This window comes from Armigeres subalbatus, chromosome 2 (genome assembly GCF_024139115.2).
Source record: "Armigeres subalbatus isolate Guangzhou_Male chromosome 2, GZ_Asu_2, whole genome shotgun sequence".
NCBI lineage: Eukaryota > Metazoa > Arthropoda > Insecta > Diptera > Culicidae > Armigeres > Armigeres subalbatus.
The window spans coordinates 294794315-294815007 of NC_085140.1; the positions used below are offsets into that span (position 1 = coordinate 294794315).

Consider the following 20693-nt stretch of genomic DNA (forward strand, 5'->3'; position numbering starts at 1 on the left):
CCAAATGGCGTCGGACGGCGGTACCAAGATCGACATAGGCGCACGGATCAAGAAAGCAAGGGCTGCCTTTGCGAGTTTAAGAAATATCTGGAAAAACAGGCAGATAAGTGAACGCACCAAAATACGAATTTTCAACTCTAACGTGAAATCTGTGCTGTTATACGCTAGCGAAACATGGTGTGTATCAGTGGAGAACACTCAACGGCTGCAGGTGTTCATTAACAGATGCCTGCGGTATATAATTCGGGCCTGGTGGCCTCACAACTGGATCTCAAACAATGAGCTCCATCGTCGTTGTCACCAGAGGCCGATAGCAACAGAAATTCGGGATCGGAAGTGGGGCTGGGTCGGCCACACTCTACGTAGGGGCGGAAACGAAATCTGTAAACAAGCATTAGACTGGAACCCAGCGGGACATCGCAGCAGAGGCAGACCCAGAGGCTCATGGCGGCGAAGCCTCCATAAAGAAATAAAAGAAGTCGACCGAAATCTAACCTGGCAACAGGTTAAAGCGATAGCCGGGCAACGCTCAGGATAGAGATCTTTCAAGTCGGCCCTTTGCACCACCGGAGGTGTACAGGATCCGTAAGTAAGTAAGTAAATCAGCAGAACAACATGAAAGCTATTGATTGCAGTATTCAAATTAATTCATGGAAAAATGTTACTTAGGTCCTTTTGAAAAGTTAAGCGAGATTTCTATCATTTCCGATGTAGTGGGAGTGTCTTTACTTGGTATGTACAACTGTCAGAGTCCTTTGTTCTTTACGCTTCTTACTACCTACATATAGTTCAATTTCTATGAAGTAGGTTCCCTTTTCTGAGAATATTCCAGACGTTTTTTATGGTTGCTACTATGTTCTTTCGAACGTCACCGCTGGGGGTTTTATTTCTTTGACGATGACTGGTTCTCCCAGAAGCAGCAAGTCAGGGCAGGTATGCGGGTTCCTGACTACTTGTGTAGAATCCTTGAAAGTTACTTTCAGAACCGGATCCTGGTTTACGAAACGAATTCAGAATTCGGGGCAGAAGTCGATTAGGGTTACGGCAGGTGTTCCGCCAGGTTCCATACTAGGCCCAACGCTGTGGAACATTATGTACAACGGAGTTCTAAAACTGAAGTTGCCCAAAGGCGTGAAGATCTTCGGATTCGCGGACGACGTCGTCCTTACAATAACCGGAGAGTCGTTGGAAGAAGTAGAAATGCTGGTAGCGGAAACGACCGACGCAGCTGAAAACTGGATGAACGGAGTCAAGCTGCAGCTTGCTCACCACAAAACAGAAGTGATGCTGGTTAGCAACTGCCGAGAGATCCAGCGGATCCAGATTACCGTAGGAGGGCACAACATACCGTCCGTGCGGACTTTGAGGCATCTAGGAGTGATGATCGACGACCGGTTGAATTTCAACACCCATGTGGACGAAAAGGCGGCTAAAATGGTCAGTGCGTTTGCAAGAATCATGCCGAACGTGGGTGGTCCTAAAAGCAGCAGTAGACGTCTTCTGGTAGCAGTATCATCCTCGATACTGAGGTACGGAGCTCCAGCCTGGGAAGCTGCGCTCAAAACGAAACGTAACCGCAGAAAGTTGAACAGCGTGTTTCGCCTAATGGCCGTTCGAGTCGTGAGTGCGTACCGAAACATTTCCTCGGATGCAGTTTGCGTTATCGCAGGGATGATTCCAATCTGCATAACCCTAGCAGAGGATATCGAGTGTTACCAACGGAGAGATACCAGAAATGTGAGGAAGACGCTGAAACTGGACTCTATGGTGAAGTGGCAGCAGGAGTGGGACAATGCGGTTAATGGAAGGTGGACCCACCGGCTCATCCCCAATGTGTCGATGTGGGTGAACAGGGAGCATGGAGAGATGAATTTTTACCTCACACAGTTCCTGTCCGGGTTGTTTCCGCCAAAATTTGCACCGGTGTGGCCATGCATCATCGCCATTCTTCCCGGCGTGTATCAACGTAGAGGAGACTCCAGAGCACGTGATATTCGACTGCCCGAGGTTTGCGGAGCAGAGCGAATGTGTCGCGATGAAGGTACGTGGAATGCGGTAACCAGAGTCGTGACGCAAATACTGTCAGAGCTGCAGCGTCGATGGAGTAGGGATCAGCAAGTAAGCGTCAGTTTGGAGGGAAATCCAGTACAGTGAGCAGTGTTTGGTCTCGAGTCGTCGGGGCGCCAGCGAACCGGAAGTCTTCTGCCAACCGGAATCGTCGGACCGACCTCGGCACTCGAACCTCAAACCTGCTGAAGAAAGAAGAAGGAAGTGCTTCGGGTATGTAGGGCACCGCCAGGGCGGACGTCATCCACCACCGGAAATGTCGGACCACCTCTGCAATCCGAAGACGAAGCCGGCGCAATGCGCAAAAGCGTCCCCTGCGGTAGCCGCCGGTAGTCGGGGCACCATCAGTGCGGAAGTTTCCTTCACCGGAACTGGTGGACCACCCTCGACGCCGGGGGAAGTCAGGAGGATTCGAGTAAGGAAGTTTGTGGCACAGCCGTCGAGGGATCGAGACAACGTAGCAGTGGGTCTCAGCAAGCCAGTCGGCGAACTAGCCTAAGCTAGGGGCCGGAATTTTAAAAGAAGTGCATGAGCACAGACACCCCCCGCCCCCGGAAGTAGTCGCAGCATCCCGTGGTTCCGGGGGGATCGAGGCAAGGAGGATAAGGGACCCGGTTTATCCGGGAGGCACATTTTAGCAGGTCGTGAGGAGCCCATCCCTGTTAGCCTTCGAGCATAGTGTGGATACTCGAGGTGTCTGTTGCGCAGATTTTTCCAAAGCCTTAAACCCTCGTAAAAAAATACGCACGGACAGACAGACATTTTCTCAGCTCGTCAAGCTGAGTCGATTGGTATATAACACTATGAGTCTCCGAGGCTTCTATAAAAAGTTCGTTTTCGTAGTGAAATGATAGCCTTTCGGTACAACTTTGTTGTACGAGAAAGGCAAAACGTTATTGGACTTCGTTTTAATGGATCCAAATAATTCTTTGATAATTTTAAATTGGAATGCCCGCTCTTTAAAGGGTAAACAAGATGTATTATTCAACTTCCTATCAGTTCATAATGTGCACATTAGGGTGGCTCAAAAAACAATTTTTCAAATTTTTTGATGGGCCGCCCTTTCATTCGGTTCTATTTGATGCCCAGATGCTCTGGACAAAATTTCAGCCAAATCGGTTTACGTTTGGGCGGTGCTAAACTCGTTGGAAGTTTATATGCAAAAATGTATGCAGAAACATCCAAAAACAGTGATTTGCAGTTGGACGGCACAATTTACTATCAAGAACCATGATACTCATTCAGTTCTTGTAGAATTAAATACAGAATGTTATGCTGAAAACCGCGAGAAGATTAGAGTTTATTAGGCAAAGATATTAGCAATTTACTGGAGTGTTGTAGGGGTGAATTTATTTCTTTTCAAAGGTAAAAGAAACGAAATTTGCTCAAACCCCACTTCAGAGAAATGCTAATAACTTAGCCGGGCAAACTCTAATCTTATCGCGGTTTTCTGCATAACATTCTGTGTTTAATTCTTCAAGACCTGAATGAGTATCATGGTTCTTGATAGTAAATTGTGCCGTCCAACTGCAATTCACTGTTTTTGGATGTTTCTGCATTCATTTTTGCATATAAACTTCCAACGAGTTTAGCACCGCCCAAACGTTGACCGATTTGGCTGAAATTTTGTCCAGAGCATCAGGGCATCAAATAGAACCGAATAAGAGGCCCATCAAAAAAATTGAAAAAAGTTTTTCCCATACTAATTTGAGCCACCCTAGTGCACATTGCCATTATAACTGAAACATATTTAAAACCTGGTCTTTTCATCAAAAGAGATCTAAACTATTTTATTTACCGAAATGATCGTCTTGACAGCGCATGTTGTGGGGTCGCCATTGTCATTAATGATATTAATTAACATAAATTATTAACATAAATTATATTCTTCGTTTGAAACCAAAGTTTTTAAAACCTTGGGAGTTTCTGTTGAAACAAATTTTTAACAATTCTCTTTTATTGCTGTGCAATTGGCAGCAAAGGAATTTGTTGAGAGCTGAGACGTTTGAGATCTCACAGGAAGCCATCAACAATCCAATCAGCACTACTCTACATTATCATAGAGCTGTTTGGGATTTATATATCGATAGGAATTTTGATGTTGATATTCCTCTCGATACCAAAAGTGATATTTATTGATAATGCTCTCGTATCTTTAACAAATTTAATTGTCGAAGCCAGAGGCATTGCAATTCCTAAATGTGAAATTAAATTCAACTCCATTATTATTGACGACGATCTTCAGCTACTGATTCGTCTTCTTGTTCGTCTTAAACATGTGAGACGAAGGCAATACCAAAAAAAACTCGCGATCCCGCGTTAAACGTTATTTGGCGAGATTTGAAAAAAACGTTTCACTATTCTGAGAAATACCAACTTTGAGAATAATGCCTGGATTCTGGAAGTTAAATCCCAGTTCGAAACCCTTTTGGAAATTAACGTAAATTCTTAAAAAACCTCAAAAGCCAATTCCAGCGCTTAAAGAGGGAAATAAAATTTTATTAACAAACTAGTCGACCCGGCAGACGTCGTCCTGCATAGTAGGCGAAAATGCGCGTTGTGTACTGCTCATGCGAAATTTCCATACAATTCTTAGTTTTAGGTTTTCCTAAGTAAATGATTTTCGCGTGAGGTAATCTTCTTCTTCTTCTTCTATATACATAAAAATGAATTTCTGTCTGTCTGACCCTCATAGACTCAGAAACTACTGAACCGATCGGCGTGAAAATTTGTATGCAGAGGTTTTTGGGGCCGGGGAAGATTCTTAACATGGTTCGAGACCCCTCCCCTCTTTGGAAAGGGGTGCTCCCATACAAATGAATCATAAATTTCTGCATAACTCGAGAACTAATAAAAAAATAAATCAATTTTAGGCGAAACGAAGTTCGTCGGGTCTGCTAGTATCATATAAACCCGTCGGAAACGATAACAGACATATTTGCTGGAGGAATGGAGAAAATAAATTCAGCCATTTTCGAGTTATGCGGATACGAACACAGACCATTTCATTTTTATTATATAGAAGATGGCGAAAAGGCTCAAAAACTTGCTCAGCAGTTCGAGAGTGCCCATAATTTTAGTCTAGGTCTCACTAGTCCAATTGATAATCAGGTTACAAGGAGCTTCGAAGACATTTTCAATCAAGAGAATGTTTTTGACTCTTCGTTGGGAACTAATTTTGTATGAAATGATGGCATTTTCTACATACTTATCAAAAAACTTCCTTCTTTTTTGGTTAATTTATTTAACAAATGTTTTCAATTGGCATACTTCCTGTACACTGAGGAAAATGGACGTACGATTTTCACTAAAACGCCTTATGGAAATTTGCCACAAGGAATCGGTATGAATTTCAATATGTTGCCTTATGAATGATGATTTTCATTTGAAAAAAAGTGAAGTGTGGCAGACTGGATTCGAACCATGGACGTCAGGGTCGGGAGGCCGATATGTAGACCACACGCCCATCGACGCTTGTGTATTCGAAGAGGTAACTGCGTATAAGAAGCATTGATGGTGGAATAATCAGTCGAATATTCATAAGGCGCCAGTTATGAATTTCGATAGTCCAGTTCGCTGAGTGTAGGGTTCTATTATTGTGCTATGACGTCATAGTGCATGACGGACACGAATACAAGGAAACAGTGAGACAGGGGGAGCCTGTGAGCGGGGAGAAGGAACTTGGCGGAGGGGACGTACGGACTACGAAGAGGAGGCTTGAGACGATGGACAAGAAACGGGATTGATTGCTGTCGCTAAGCTGCGGGCCGGACCGGACGAGAACGAGGGCCCAGGACACTACAAATGGCGACGAGGATAAAAGCGTGAGTAGTAAGTGTACGTACGCATTTGCGATTATTTTTGTGAAAAAAAAAGTCGAAAAAAATAAACAAGGGGAAGAAGGATTCTGCATACCACAGAGATGCACTGTGTGTCAACTGAATGCCCTGTTGGAAACATAAAAAAACGAACGTAACGAGTGTGCTTGCAACTGGGAATTTTGTATGCACTGTACTTGTTTGATTTGGAGTTATATATTTGGTGATTTTGTTTTGTTTTGAGTTGGAAATCAGTTGGTTGAGTTGATTACTGATTTGGGTATCAGTAAATAGTAGATTGGTGCGTCATAGGATCAAGAGCTGATTGAGAATTGTGTTTAATTGATTTGGGAATCTTTTTAACAAACACATGAATAGGGGTCGATTCGTTAATCGACTGATTTTTGGCTGATTTGGGAATCAGTGGAGGTGGTGAATCGGTGAGGAAGAGTCGTGAATATTGTGATGAAAAATCGATTTGGGAATCGAATATGTGCTGATTTGGGAATCAGTAGAAGTAGTAAGTCGATTTGGGAATCGACTAATGTTTACTGATTTGGGAATCAGTGAAGATGTGAAGAGAGTGGCCGGAAGTCGATTTGGGAATCGAATATTTGCTGATTTGGGAATCAGTAGAAGAAGTGTGTCGATTTGGGAATCAGTGGAGATGTGAAAAGAGTGACCAAAAGTCGATTTGGGAATCGAATATTTGCTGATTTGGGAATCAGTAGAAGAAGTGTGTCGATTTGGGAATCGATTGATGTTTACTGATTTGGGAATCAGTGGAAATGTAAAAAGAGTGACCAAAAGTCGATTTGGGAATCGAATATTTGCTGATTTGGGAATCAGTGGAAGAAGAAAGTGGATTGGGAAATCGAGTGATTTTTACTGATTTGGGAATTAATGGTAATGTGCATAGGGTGATCGCAAGTCTAGCTGGGAAGTGAATATTTGCTAATTTGGGAATCAGTGGAAATGCTGAGTCAATTGAATAAGAGTCGATTTGGGAAACGACTGGGACTTACTGATTTGAGAATTAGTAGAAAAGTGAATTTGGTCGAGTTTTTACGTCTCGATTTTCAATAATTCATTAGGATAGAGAAAGATCGTAAATTAAAGTACTTAATTGAAGATCGTTTGTTACTATTAAAAAACCTGATTAATCCACCTACAGTGAGATTTTGACCCTTCCTTAATTAAAAGGAAATATTTTCAGACTCTAGTATTTAAAACGAGATAAAACTACTCAACCTCCCACGGCGATTGAAAGTGTAAATGACAAATTAATTGTCTACCAAAAGGCGGATTCCATTGGTTGAGTGCAACAAAACGAATGATTCCGCACTGTGCGTCAGGTTGCCTATCTATCAGGCGCTCGTCGAATTGAATAGCTATTGTAACATGCACACTTAACTCATTTCACCGTATTCGGTAAATTTTACCGAAATCTCAACAGCAGAACTGTTCGGTAATTTATTTTACAGATTTTTTGTAATTTTTTCCATTGTTCAACTGTCAAAATCACCGAAAATCAGTAAAATTATTTACCGAACAGTTCTGCTGTTGAGATTTCGGTAAAATTTTACCGAATTCGGCGATTTATTTTAGGTGTGTGTGGTATCATGGTTGGTTAGAAACTGTCGTAACGCTGGCAGCATTGTCGTATTATCGTATACTCGTAATTTCCGGAGACCTTGATATTAATTAATCCAGAACTAACTTAATCAGTCATTGATCTGAACGAAACTCAATTTTGTAAAACTAATGATGTTTAATACCTTAAAAATGAGCGAGATTTATAAGGTAGTAAATTGTAGAATTTGCACATATACGCACACATACATGCATATAAGTGGTCTATTAGTATCTCAAAACATGCTCACAATTGTTATCTAGCTTTCACTAAAGAAATTTTTGAAATCCCTTCAAATTTTTACGTTTTTGCTTTTCTGAGAAGGTTTTGTGATACATGCTTCTATCTGTTCCTCAATTAAAATCAACTGTTTCTTTGAAACAAATCCGAAAAATAAGCATATTTCCATATCATATCACTTGTTGTAACTATATTTTCAATATTCAAGTGAATTTGTTTCAATTGCCATACATTTTATTTCATAATTCAAGAGGTTTATTGATAGATTAATACATAACACGCCTGCGTAACGCATACAAAGTGAAATTATAGACACTTCCGAAGGAAGGGTCAAAACGGTAACAGTACACAAAAACCCTAGCTTGTTTTCGATGCTATTGTAAGAGTTCAGTAGCCTAATAATTTAAATTAATCTTCCTAGAAAGTTTATCTAAATAAAGAAGAAATCGAGATGTAAAATGCAAACGAATAAGTAAATAGACTAAGAAAATAATCAAGATAGCGAAAGATTTATAGAACATCGACAAGTAGAAAGTTGACTGAATACTGATTAAGTTTCAATAACGCAAATGATTTAGGTAGGTTAATTGATTAAGAGTCGATTTGGGAATCGACTGGTGTTTGTAGATTGAGAATCAGCAAATGATAGGTAAATGTTGCAAGTCATTTGGGAGTGGACGGGATTTGCATATGACGGCAATATGGATGTCTATCAGGAAATCTACGGTGCATGCAAATTTGAAAATCATTAGATGATATGTGGATGTGCTGTTGTTTCTAGCCCAGTCTAGAGGAAATGGATGAGTACTTGAAGTATTAGATACATTAATTACCAGAGCAAAATGCGTGAGGTTTGTGTACAATATCACAGTCGCTTGGTTTTGGCTGAGGGTGAAAAGTGACCAAGTGTTATCGAACTACTGGAAATCTATTGTATTGACCAGTTGAGATTCAGGTATGTTTACCAATGATGGTATTGCTCAGTTGACCGAAAGAATAATGGATTATCCTATTAGTTAACAGTTAACACTACTGCATGTGTGCTGATTAATTTTGTAATTTCCTGGGGAAAAACACTAATTGCAAAATACAGCTCGGAGAATTCCTATGTGTGATTTACTGTGGTTCGAGTTCTGAAAAATGAGATCCGGACTTTCTGATGAACTGTATCAGGTTTTTTTTTACGGCAAAATAACATTTTGAATTTATTTTAATGCTTTACCTGCCATCGTGTTCATAAGATCTTTCGGTGGGACTCTAATGGAAGGTGATCATTTATTTGGTTGTTGAATTAAGTGGTGAGTAGACCTGAAACAAATGTGGCTTTATGCACATAATATAGATGTAAACTAGGTTTTGAAATTATGAAATATGACACGAATGGTGTCCATACCAAGGTACAAGTTATACAACACGTGTGTCATCTTTGTGCTGGTAAAACGGCAGAACATGGTACAAGTATATATATGTACTAGAATACATATCGGAGGTATATCATGTCGTTTGTACCACAAGTCCGTCTTCAGTATTAAATAGTAACAAGTATTAATTAGAGTCTGTTATGAGCATTTTGGTAGGGATATGGGTGAACCCTAGAGGGGTTCATACTCCTATAAGTAGACAAATATGACAGCATCGTCACTTTTTGTTACACCCAGTTTAGTATTCGTGGAGCGATGATGAGAATAGACACTATTTTATATACAACTACCTACCATTTGAAAGTGTCTTCAAATGAAGGAAGATAAGAGATAGCTTTCCGCACGTGTCGATAATGACTGTTGGATAATCACAAGACCACAGAGAACCAGTTGTTGCACGTAGAGGAAGCCACAAATCGCAATCATGGTCACGAAAACTTCAGCCCGTAATATCAAATGCACTGCGTGTGGACAAGTAGCTACCATGTGGTGGTACTGGAATACGTCAAAAACAAGCGAAAACGGAAGGAGCCCCACTAGTGCCGATGATCACCGTGAAAAGGTGGACGATGGAACATGTTGACAGGTTTTGGAGACAGATGGTCCATATAAAATATGAATAGAAAAATAGGCACATGATATGAAAATCACTGTTGAATCACTGGAAATAACGCCGCATGTAACTAACTCTATAGAACAGCCTAAATGCATGTAGTAGGTATATATCGACAAAAACATCTTTCAACTATCTATTACTTTCAGATTTAGTTAAAAAATATTTGTAATTAAGTTTTGTTTTATAAGAAGGGTGAGATGTAGGGTTCTATTATTGTGCTATGACGTCATAGTGCATGACGGACACGAATACAAGGAAACAGTGAGACAGGGGGAGCCTGTGAGCGGGGAGGAGGAACTTGGCGGAGGGGACGTACGGACTACGAAGAGGAGGCTTGAGACGATGGACAAGAAACGGGATTGATTGCTGTCGCTAAGCTGCGGGCCGGACCGGACGAGAACGAGGGCCCAGGACACTACACTTCCCTGATAAATGGAAAAGCGTAAAAGTTATTTCCATTTTGAAGCCGGACAAAGTCGAGCTGAGGCTTCTAGTTATCACCAAATCAGTTTGCTCTCTACATCTCGATGTTCTATATCTCGATATCTCTCCCTATGTCGATAGTTTCCTCAGTCCCTTCAATCTACATACATTTGGGCTTTCTACATCTCGATAACCTCCCTATCTCAATATCTCTTTATCTCGATGTGTTCTGATCATATTTTGTTCAGGATTCACTCTCCTTATGTCGATATGTTAAAATTTCTAAGCTACTAGACCATCTTTGGACAATAACAAAAACATCAACAACAGGAAACGACATTTGTTTTGTTGTCGTTTTTCATAGCAACGGGCTTTTTTGGATCTAGTACCCATTCCAATTTTACTTCCATTCCTCGATCTCTCCCTATCTCGATGGTACCTTCAATATCGAGATGTGGAGAGGCGACTGTAGAATGATGGTTCATATTAATGAGTATTCTATTTTTGCTGATGAGCAATTTGGTCTTCGCCATGGGCATTCAACCATCCATCAGTTATTAAGAGTTACAAATTTAATTCGGCTCAACAAATCTGAAGGATATTCGACTGGAGTTGCTCTTTTTGATATAGAGAAAGCATTTGACAGTGTTTGGCATGAAGGTTTGATTGTAAAATTGATGAATATTAATTTTCCTCTGTACATTATTAAACTGATCTAAAATGATTTATCAGATCGCTCACTGCAGGTGAACTATCAGAATTCTAAATCTGATAGATTACCTGTAAGAGCTGGTGTTCCTCAAGGAAGCATACTGGGGCTCATTGTATAACATTTTTACTTCTGACTTACCTGATGTACCAGGGTGTCAACAATCTTTGTTTGCAGATGACACGGGCCTTTCAGCTAAAGGACGAAGCCTTCGTGTCATTTGTAGTAGATTGCAAAAAAGTTTGGATATTTTCTCCACTTGCGAAAATGGAAAAGTTCCCCGAATGCTTCCAAAACTCAGCTTATAATTTTCCCAAATAAGCCGAGAGTTTCTTATTTGCAACCTTCTAGCAGACATATTGCCACTATCAATGGGATACCAATTATTTGGTCTAGCGAAGCTAAATATTTAGGACTTTTTCTGGATCAAAAATTAACTTTTAAAAGTCACATTGAAGGCATTCAAGCCTAATGTAACAAATATATTAAGTGTCTATATCCACTTATAAACAGAAAATCAAAACTTTGTCTTAAGAACAAATTTTTGATTTACAAACAAATTTTTAGACCAGTCATGTTGTATGCTGTGCCGATATGGACTAGTTGCTGCAATACCAGAAAGAAGGCACTCCAGAGGATTCAAAATAAAATTTTGAAAATGATTCTGAAGTTGCCTCCGTGGTATAGTACCAATGAACTTCATAGAATTTCTAATATTGAGACATTGCTACAAATGTCCAACAAAATAATTTCCAATTTTAGACAAAAATCGTTGCAATCTTCTATCGCAACGATTAGCTCCTTGTACCCTTAGTATAAATTAGGTTAAGTTTAGTTTATGTTGAAAACAATAGTTCCTACATGGTTTAATTCAACCAAAGGAAAAATCCTTACTGCCAGAGGCAATTGAAATGTATTAATAATAACTAAAAATGTAACATAGCAAATAAGGATGATAGTGTTAGATGAGTTGCATCAAAACATATCATCTGGAGCTTCAAGGTGTGCAGAATAATTTTCTTCGTATGGTAATCGACATCCCATAAGGTAGGTACGCTACGCGTATATCCGAGGTTCTCTATTGAGTATTGTACCATGCGTTCCCATCAACTACAAAACGAATAAAAAAAGCATCCACATCGTGAATAGATTTTTAATTCACATTGTCTTGTCTCGGCTCAAGCGTTCATTAACTCAACAAAAAAAGAATCAAGTTTCATCGTTTTAAAGGATCTTTCACGGCATGGTAATGCGAGTGTTACCGGTGAATGGTGATGTGATAAAATCATCTCTACGATACGAGTCCTGTTCGGACGAGCCACCGACGAAAAGGATGCGAGCTCGGCTCCACTACAGAACGACGACGGCAGGATAAAACCGACGAGCACCCCGCCGTTAGCAACCAGACCGATTTGGTACGCGCTGCCGAACGGAAAAACCTTCCTGCAGAGGAAAACTCTTCGAAGCCTGACCGGTTCTTTGCTAGTGTGCGTTGTCCGGTACGCGGTCCGTTTCTCCGAAGTTCGCGTGTGTATCTGTGAGTGTAAGTGTGCACAATTTGCTTGCAGCCATCCAGTGTGTATAGTGCCATTTGCGCCTTTTTGACATCGTTTCCAATTTTTGCAATGCCGTGCCGTGGCGCGCTGTTTACGAATGCCAGGGAAAACGTGCTGTTTTTCGCAAATGGTTCGGGAAAATGGGAGCGGTGCGGACGAGAGCAGGGATTGGCCGGGCGGCGCGCTGGCCCTAGACCAATGTGTTTGTGAGTGAGTGTGGCTGATGCGCGTATATTTTCGTCGTGTCAACTCCAACTCCACCGTTACCGTTAGTGACTAACGAAGAGCTTATCGTAGCAGCAAGAAAACTTAAGCTCAATAAGGCGCCAGGCCCGGATGGTATTCCAAACCTGGCCCTTAAACACGCCATTCTTGCCAATCCAGATATGTTCAGGAGCTGCCTCCAGAGATGCATGGACGAAGGAAACTTCCCAGATCGATGGAAACGGCAGAAATTGGTGCTATTACCGAAGCCTGGCAAACAGCCGGGGATCCTTCGGCATACAGACCAATTGCCTACTCGACACAGCTGGAAAGCTGCTAGAGAGGGTCATTCTGAATAGATTGTCGGCCTATACAGAGTGTGCTGGTGGCTTATCTAGCAACCAGTATGGCTTCCGTAAGGGCCGTTCTACCATCGAAGCAATTCGAGCGGTAACGGATACGGCAAAGATAGCGAGAGGTTTAAACAGAAGAGGTATTAGGTACTGCGCGTTGATTACACTTGATGTAAAAACGCGTTTAACAATGCTAGCTGGGCAGCAATTGCTGACTCCTGCACCGATTGAGAGTTCCGGATTACCTGTGCAGGATACTGAAAAGCTATTTTCAGAATAGGGTGTTGTTATACGACACTGATGCTGGTCAAAAGTCGATCGTAGTGTCCGCGGGTGTTCCACAGGGATCGATCCTCGGACCGGTTCTGTGGAATATTATGTACGACGGAGTATTGCGCTTAAGTCTCCCGGCCGGAGTAAAGATAGAAGGCTTCGCGGATGACGTAATGCTAGAAGTAGCAGGTGACACTCTCGACGAAGTCGAACTGGAAGGCTTCATACGCGATTGGCAGAGTGGAGGAATGGCTCAACTCGAGACGGTTATCCTTGCACACCAAAAGACGGAAGTCGTGGTAGTGCATAACCGTCATGGGTTGCAACAGGCTAGGATAAGAGTAGGGACCTGCACAGTTAACTCCGTGAGGTCTCTCAAGCATCTGGGCGTGATGATCGATGATAAGCTCAATTTTACGAGCCACGTCGATTATGCATGTCAGCGGGCTTCATTGGCGATAAAATCTTTATCACGAATGATGTCCAACAGATCGGCGGTGCATAGTCAAGTGCGTAGGCTGATAGCTGGCGTAGCATTGTCTATCATCCGTTATGGCGTGCCGGCATGGGCCGTAGCACTAAAAGCCGAGTACAATGTAAAGAAATTGATCAGAGTACACCGGCTGATGTGCTTACGTGTCGCGAGCGCATATCGCACCATATCATATGAGGCGGTGTGCGTTATAGCTGGAATGATGCCGATTGACACACTCCTAGAGGAGGATGTGGAGTGCTACAACGAAAGGGACTCGGTGCAAGTGCGACGTGTCAAGAGAGCAGCTTCGTTGCTCAAATGGCAAAGAGCATGGGACACCGCAGTCAAAGGTCGTTGGACCCACAGACTGATTCCAGATGTGTCCAACTGGGTTGATAGGAAGCATGGTCAAGTCAACTTCCACCTAACACAGGTGTTGTCTGAACATGGCTGCTTTAAGAAATTCCTACACAGGTTTGGCTTCGCAGATTCTGCGGAGTGTCCTGAATGTGTAGGTGAGGTAGAATCGGCAGAGCATGTGATGTTCGCATGCCCGCGATTCGAGGTAGAACGCAATACCATGCTGCTTATTAGTGGTATGGATACAACCCCGGACAACCTCGTCGAGAGGATGTGCCGGGAAGAAGCTATATGGAATGCGGTGAACACAGCATCTCAACAGATCATGTCGAAACTGCAGCGGTGGTGGCGTCTTGAACAAAACCAACGAGTGCAGTAAGGGCACCTGTGATGCAGTGAACACCTTGCTCACCCCGACAACCAACATGTCGCGGGTGGGCTGCAGGGACCTCAGTATGTAGATATAGAGGTCATTGCGGTTCATGCGCGGTGGTTGTTGTCAGGACCGCTAGGTTACTATCATACCTTGCGATCGACGGGTGGGAGATAGCCACCCTTGAAGTCGATGTTGTGTGTATTAACGTCAAGTGCGTTAGCATAGGCGTGAGCGTTCTCAATAATCCCCCTGATGTATTGCTTAATTGCGGGCCGGGGGTACGGACTGGCGAAAGGGTTTTGGTTTTAGTGGGTCGGGTAAGAGTTACATGACATACCCATCCCCACACTACCTGAGTACCTCCTCAGGTGTCTGGTTGCAGATTTCCGTTTACCCTTGCTCAAGAAAAAAAAAAAAAAAAAAAACTCCAACTCCAAGTGCCACCGCTCTGCTGCTGACTGACTGACTGACTGACGACGATAGTCTCGTGTTTGCAATAAAATGCTAAAAGCTATTCCGTTCCATGCGCGATTTGGAGGTGAAGCTTTCTCACTTACTTTGTTGTTATACCACACACTTCCGTATACTATTTAAAGGGGTACCTTCGTATACCGTCGACTGCGAGGGGAAGGAGAAGAAAAGTTTTACAACTTTGCAGCTAGGTGTATATTAGACTGGGCATTGTGCGTATAGAGAAACACAGATTTGTCCTTAAACGCACTTCTGTTCGTTCTTTTGATTTTCCATTTACTTATAATTTGTTATCGAGAACCTGCCGAAAGGGAGCCGAAATATATGTTTACTGAAAAAATATTTATATTTTTCTCGTAGAGCACTCTATACTGAACGGCACAAAACAATCTTTGATATGAAGAATAAGTGTTAGGTATATATCAAACGGTTCATCTCGGCTAATTGATATGGTATGTGAATGTATGCAAAGCACCATCTTATTTATTGGCACTTAATATTGTTTCATTGTTTCCTCTTTAGCATTATCCAGCAATTTATTTTAAAAGACATATAAGACATCTTGACTTCTAGAATCTTAATATGATATAGGGTTAAAGCTCCTGGATAGCTCCAATATTCATCCTATGAAAAACAAAACAATGAAAAGGAATTTGATGTGTTTCTTAATTTTGTGATTTTTTTCGCATGTTAGCAAAAGGAAGCGACGGAATTGGTGCTGTATTTCTTTGTTTCGCGATGAGATGAATATATGGAAAAGGGAATAGTTCCCCTAGTTATATTTGATAAACCAAAAAGCCGTTACTATCGATAAGTTGATTTTCTGTGTTTTTTATTGGAATGAAATTAGTACTGACAGGAGCTAGTCACAAGATATCCTAGGTAACTGGAGAAGCTTCACGAACACAACATAGTCCCAATCACTCAAATAAACTTGCATGCCCCCAGCTGGTGGAGGATAATTTTTTAAGGTGATATTCTGCACTACACGTGTGGACTGTCAAGGGTTTTTTGTGCCTTTGCTGCTCATTTGTCTTGTGGTTAATATCACTCAATATGCGGAAAATTAAACTGATTTCTAGTAATGATGTGATTGAACCAATACGTGTAAAATTTTCATATTTATTGTACTAATTATGGATAAATGCATAGTGTAGACTGGAGATTCTTAATCGCGATGTGTTTTAATCCTATCTGGTTTGAGTATATTTCATTGTATTTTTTATGGTTCATGTACAAGGTTTTCCAAATCAGCTTCGCGTGATATTTCATTAATTTATGTAGTTAACATCTAAACAGAATAACACTGAATCAACAATTTGACGCCACAATACACGGTTCGAGGCCGCTTCTCTCCATCCTCGGATACGCCTCACGCTCGCCAAGTCGTTTTGCACCTGGTCTGCCCATCTCGCTCGCTGCGCTCCACGCCGTCTCGTACCTGCCGGATCGGAAGCGAACACCATCTTTGCAGGATTGCTGTCCGGCATTCTTGCAACATGTCCTGCCCATCGTACCCTTCCGGCTTTAGCTACCTTCTGGATCTGGGTTCGCCGTAGAGTTGGGCTCATGGTTCATTCTTTGCCGCCACACACCGTCTTCTTGCACACCGCCAAAGATGGTCCTAAGCACCCGTCTCTCGAATACTCCGAGTGCTTGCAAGTCTTCCTCGAGCATTGTCCATGTTTCATGTCCGTAGAGGACAACCGGTCTTATTAGCGTCTTGTACATGACACATTTGGTGCGGTAGCGAATCTTTTTCGTCCGCAGTTTCTTTTGGAGCCCGTAGTAGGCCCGACTTCCACAGATGATGCGCCTTCGTATTTCACGACTAACGTTGTTGTCAGCCGTTAGCAAGGATCCGAGGTAGACGAATTCCTCGACCACTTCGAAGGTATCCCCGTCTATCGTAACACTGCTTCCCAGGCGGGCCCTGTCGCGCTCGGTTCTGCCCACAAGCATGTACTTTGTCTTTGACGCATTCACCACCGGACCAACTTTTGTTGCTTCACGTTTCAGGCGGGTGTACAGTTCTGCCACCTTTGCAAATGTTCAGCCGACAATGTCCATGTCATCCGCGAAACAAATAAATTGACTGGATCTGTTGAAAATCGTACCCCGGCTGTTACACCTGGCTCTCCGCATGACACCTTCAAGCGCAATGTTGAACAACAGGCACGAAAGTCCATCACCTTGTCTTAGTCCCCGGCGCGATTCGAACGAACTGGAGTGTTCGCTCGAAATCTTCACACAGTTTTGCACACTATCCACCGTTGCTTTGATCAGTCTGGTAAGCTTCTCAGGGAAGCTGTTCTCGTCCATAATTTTCCATAGCTCTACGCGGTCGATACTGTCGTATGCCGCCTTGAAATCAACGAACAGATGCGTTGGGACCTGGTATTCACGGCATTTTTGAAGGATTTGCCGTACAGTAAAGATCTGGTCCGTTGTCGAGCGGCCGTCAACGAAGCCGGCTTGATAACTTCCCACGAACTCGTTCACTAATGGTGACAGACGACGGAAGATGATCTGGGATATCACTTTGTAGACGGCATTAAGGATGGTGATCGCTCGAAAGTTCTCACACTCCAGCCACACTTGTCGCCTTTCTTGTAGATGGGGCATATAACCCCTTCCTTCCACTCCTCCGGTAGCTGTTCGGTTTCCCAGATTCTGACTATCAGTTTGTGCAGGCAAGTGGCCAGCTTTTCCGGGCCCATCTTGATGAGCTCAGCTCCGACACCATCCTTACCAGCTGCTTTATTGGTCTTTAGCTGTTGAATGGCATCCTTAACTTCCCTCAAGGTGGGTGCTGGTTGGCTTCCATCGTCCGCTGAACTGACGTAGTCATCTCACTGCCTGTACTCTCAGCGCCATTCAGATGTTCCTCGTAGTGCTGCTTCCACCTTTCGATCACCACACGTTCGTCCGTCAAGATGCTCCCATCCTTATCTCGGCACATTTCGGCTCGCGGCACGAAGCCTTTGCGGGATGCGTTGAGGTTCTGGTAGAACTTGCGTGTTTCTTGAGAACGGCACAGCTGTTCCATCTCCTCGCACTCCGCTTCTTCCAGGCGGCGTTTCTTCTCCTGAAAAAGGCGGGTCTGCTGTCTCCGCTTCCGTCTATAACGTTCCACGTTCTGCCGGGTACCTTGCCGCAGCGCGACCGCCCGCGCTGCGTCCTTCTCCTCCAGAATCTGTCTGCACTCTTCGTCGAACCAATCGTTCCGTCGACTTCGTCCCACATACCCGACGTTGTTCTCCGCTGCGTCGTTAATGGCTGCTTTAACTGTATTCCAGCAGTCCTCAAGAGGGGCCCCATCGAGCTCACCCTCTTCCTGCAACGCTGCCTCGAGATGCTGCGCGTATGCAGTGGCGACATCAGGTTGCTTCAGTCGCTCTAGGTCGTACCGCGGCGGTCGTCGGTACCGAACATTGTTGATGACGGATAGTTTTGGGCGCAGTTTAAACATCACCAGATAGTGGTCAGAGTCGATGTTAGCGCCACGATATGTCCTGACGTCGATAATGTCGGAGAAGTGCCGTCCATCAATCAGAACGTGGTCGATTTGTGATTCTGTCTGCAGTGGTGATCTCCAGGTGTACCGATACGGGAGGCTGTGTTGGAAGTAGGTGCTGCGAATGGCCATATTCTTGGAGGCGGCGAAATCAATAAGTCGTAGGGGGTTTTCGTTCGTCATCCGGTGAGCGCTGAACTTCCCAATAGTCGGTCTAAACTCCTCCTCTTGGCCAACCTAGGCGTTCAAATCTCCTATGATGATTTTGACGTCGTGGCTTGGGCAGCTGTCGTACTCACGTTCCAGCTGCGCGTAGAATGCGTCCTTATCATCATCAGTGCTTCCGGAGTGTGGGCTATGGACGTTGATTATGCTGAATTTGAAGAACCGGCCTTTGATCCTCAACCTGCACATTCTTTCACTGATCGGCCACCACCCGATCACGCGCCTTTGCATATCGCCCATCACTATGAAAGCTGTTCCCAGCTCGTGTGTTGCCGCAGCTCTGGTAGATGGTATGATTACCTCTAAACGTTCGCACCATTGATCCCTTCCAACAAACCTCCTGCAGCGCTACGATGCCGAATCCACGGTCCTTGAGCACATCGGCGAGTATGCGTGTGCTCCCGATGAAGTTGAGAGATTTGCAGTTCCACGAACCGAGTTTCCAATCGCTAGTCCCTTTTCGTCGCAGTGGCCTTCGCCGATGGTTCCGGTCCGTACTCTCTTGTTGATTGTTCGTTGCGTATGTTTTTTAAAGGCTGGCTTGCAGGGCCTGACACCAAACCCCCTAAATTTCCGGAGGACCATTCCTCCTTATTCCCAGTGGACCATGGTGCACAGTTTCACTTAGAGTCCCTCGCTGGCACTCGGACGATGATCAGCCGCCCCTAACGTGGAGAACAGACGCTGTTGTGAGCCGATCCTGACATGGAGAACAGACGCTCAGTAAGATTTGCACCTCCGGAGAGGAGCAAATCCCCCCTTCCCTGTCAGCATACGACCATAGTTCCCACCGGGGTTGGTTACCCGATCTTCCCTAAGGTTGCTCGTATCCCGGCCAGCACCACGGGGAGGTAGGGTTAGGAGTTGCTGGATAAGAGGCTAAGGACCGCAAGATGGGGTCTATTTTATTCCTTCAGGTTCGCGAAGTACCAATGGTACGCTTTACCCAGCATTTGCCGTGCCTCGCATGATATGCGGATATTGAATAAAGGGACCGTACCTTCTTCCCAATATCATGATAATTGTATGATATTTCGATTTTTTAGAGCACTGTAAAGATTGTGATGGCCGTGCATTATTTACGTAATAAGGTCTTACGGGGAAAGCAAAAGGTCTGCGATTAAAAAAAAAAAAAAATTAAAAACTTAATTTAAATGAAAAAAATCTTACATGGTGTGACGGGGAGTTGGGAAGCCCAGAAAAATCCTACACCTAATGAACGTAGAAAATCTGCAAGTTTTTTGTAAATTTTTTCATTGTTTTACAATTATGAACATATTTTAAGGATTTTTGAAAAAAAAAAAATGAGATCCAGAAGGTGTCATTTGTTTTGCAACATAATATCCAATAATATCCAATTGACTCTAATTTATAATCTCTATTTGGAAAGGTTTACGAAAGAATTATTGTTTGGACTCTAATTGGCCGGATTTAGGAGCATATACACTGGCCGGCATAATAAAGTGCCCACTTGCCGTTTTTCATACAAAATGGTCAACTTTGGAGCTCTAGATCTTGGGTTCCCGTGAACCGATTTGGCTGAAAATTTTACCAGAGCTCAGATATAACTTGAATTTTAACATATCTATGTTTCGAGCATATTGACTCACAGGGTTAAAAATTATTGCGGTAATACCAACGTGAATTTTTTGGCAAAAAATTGTTTTTCAAATACCTCGAAAACTACATCTCTAAGTGTACAGGTATATATAGCAAACTTTTTTGTATTGGCAAAATACGCGTTTTTGCTGAATATGTCATCAGTCTACAACCTATAGAATTCAAGATATTTAAAAATAAATTTTTGCCAAAAATTCACTTTGGTAATACCGCAATAATTTTTAACCTGTGAATCAATATGGTCGAAACTTAGATATGTTAAAATTCAAGTTATATCTGAGCTCTGGTAAAATTTTCAGCCAAATCGGTTCACGGGAACCCGAGATCTAGAGCTCC

At 43.1% G+C, this 20693-nt stretch overlaps 1 protein-coding gene across 4 annotated transcripts in view; it reads left to right on the plus strand.

Moving 5' to 3' along the window:
* Nucleotides 1-12206: 12206 nt before the first annotated feature.
* The window catches only part of LOC134212440 (Kv channel-interacting protein 4-like), a 290551-nt gene continuing 282064 nt past the window's right edge, over nucleotides 12207-20693 (plus strand). For 2 of the 4 annotated variants that reach the window (XR_009979275.1, XM_062690305.1), the window contains exon 1: nucleotides 12207-12470. The gene's annotated coding sequence lies outside the window, so the exon portion shown is untranslated. Of the gene's footprint in view, nucleotides 12503-20693 lie in introns of all 4 variants that reach the window. The other 2 variants (XM_062690304.1, XM_062690306.1) reach the window with 2 other exon arrangements.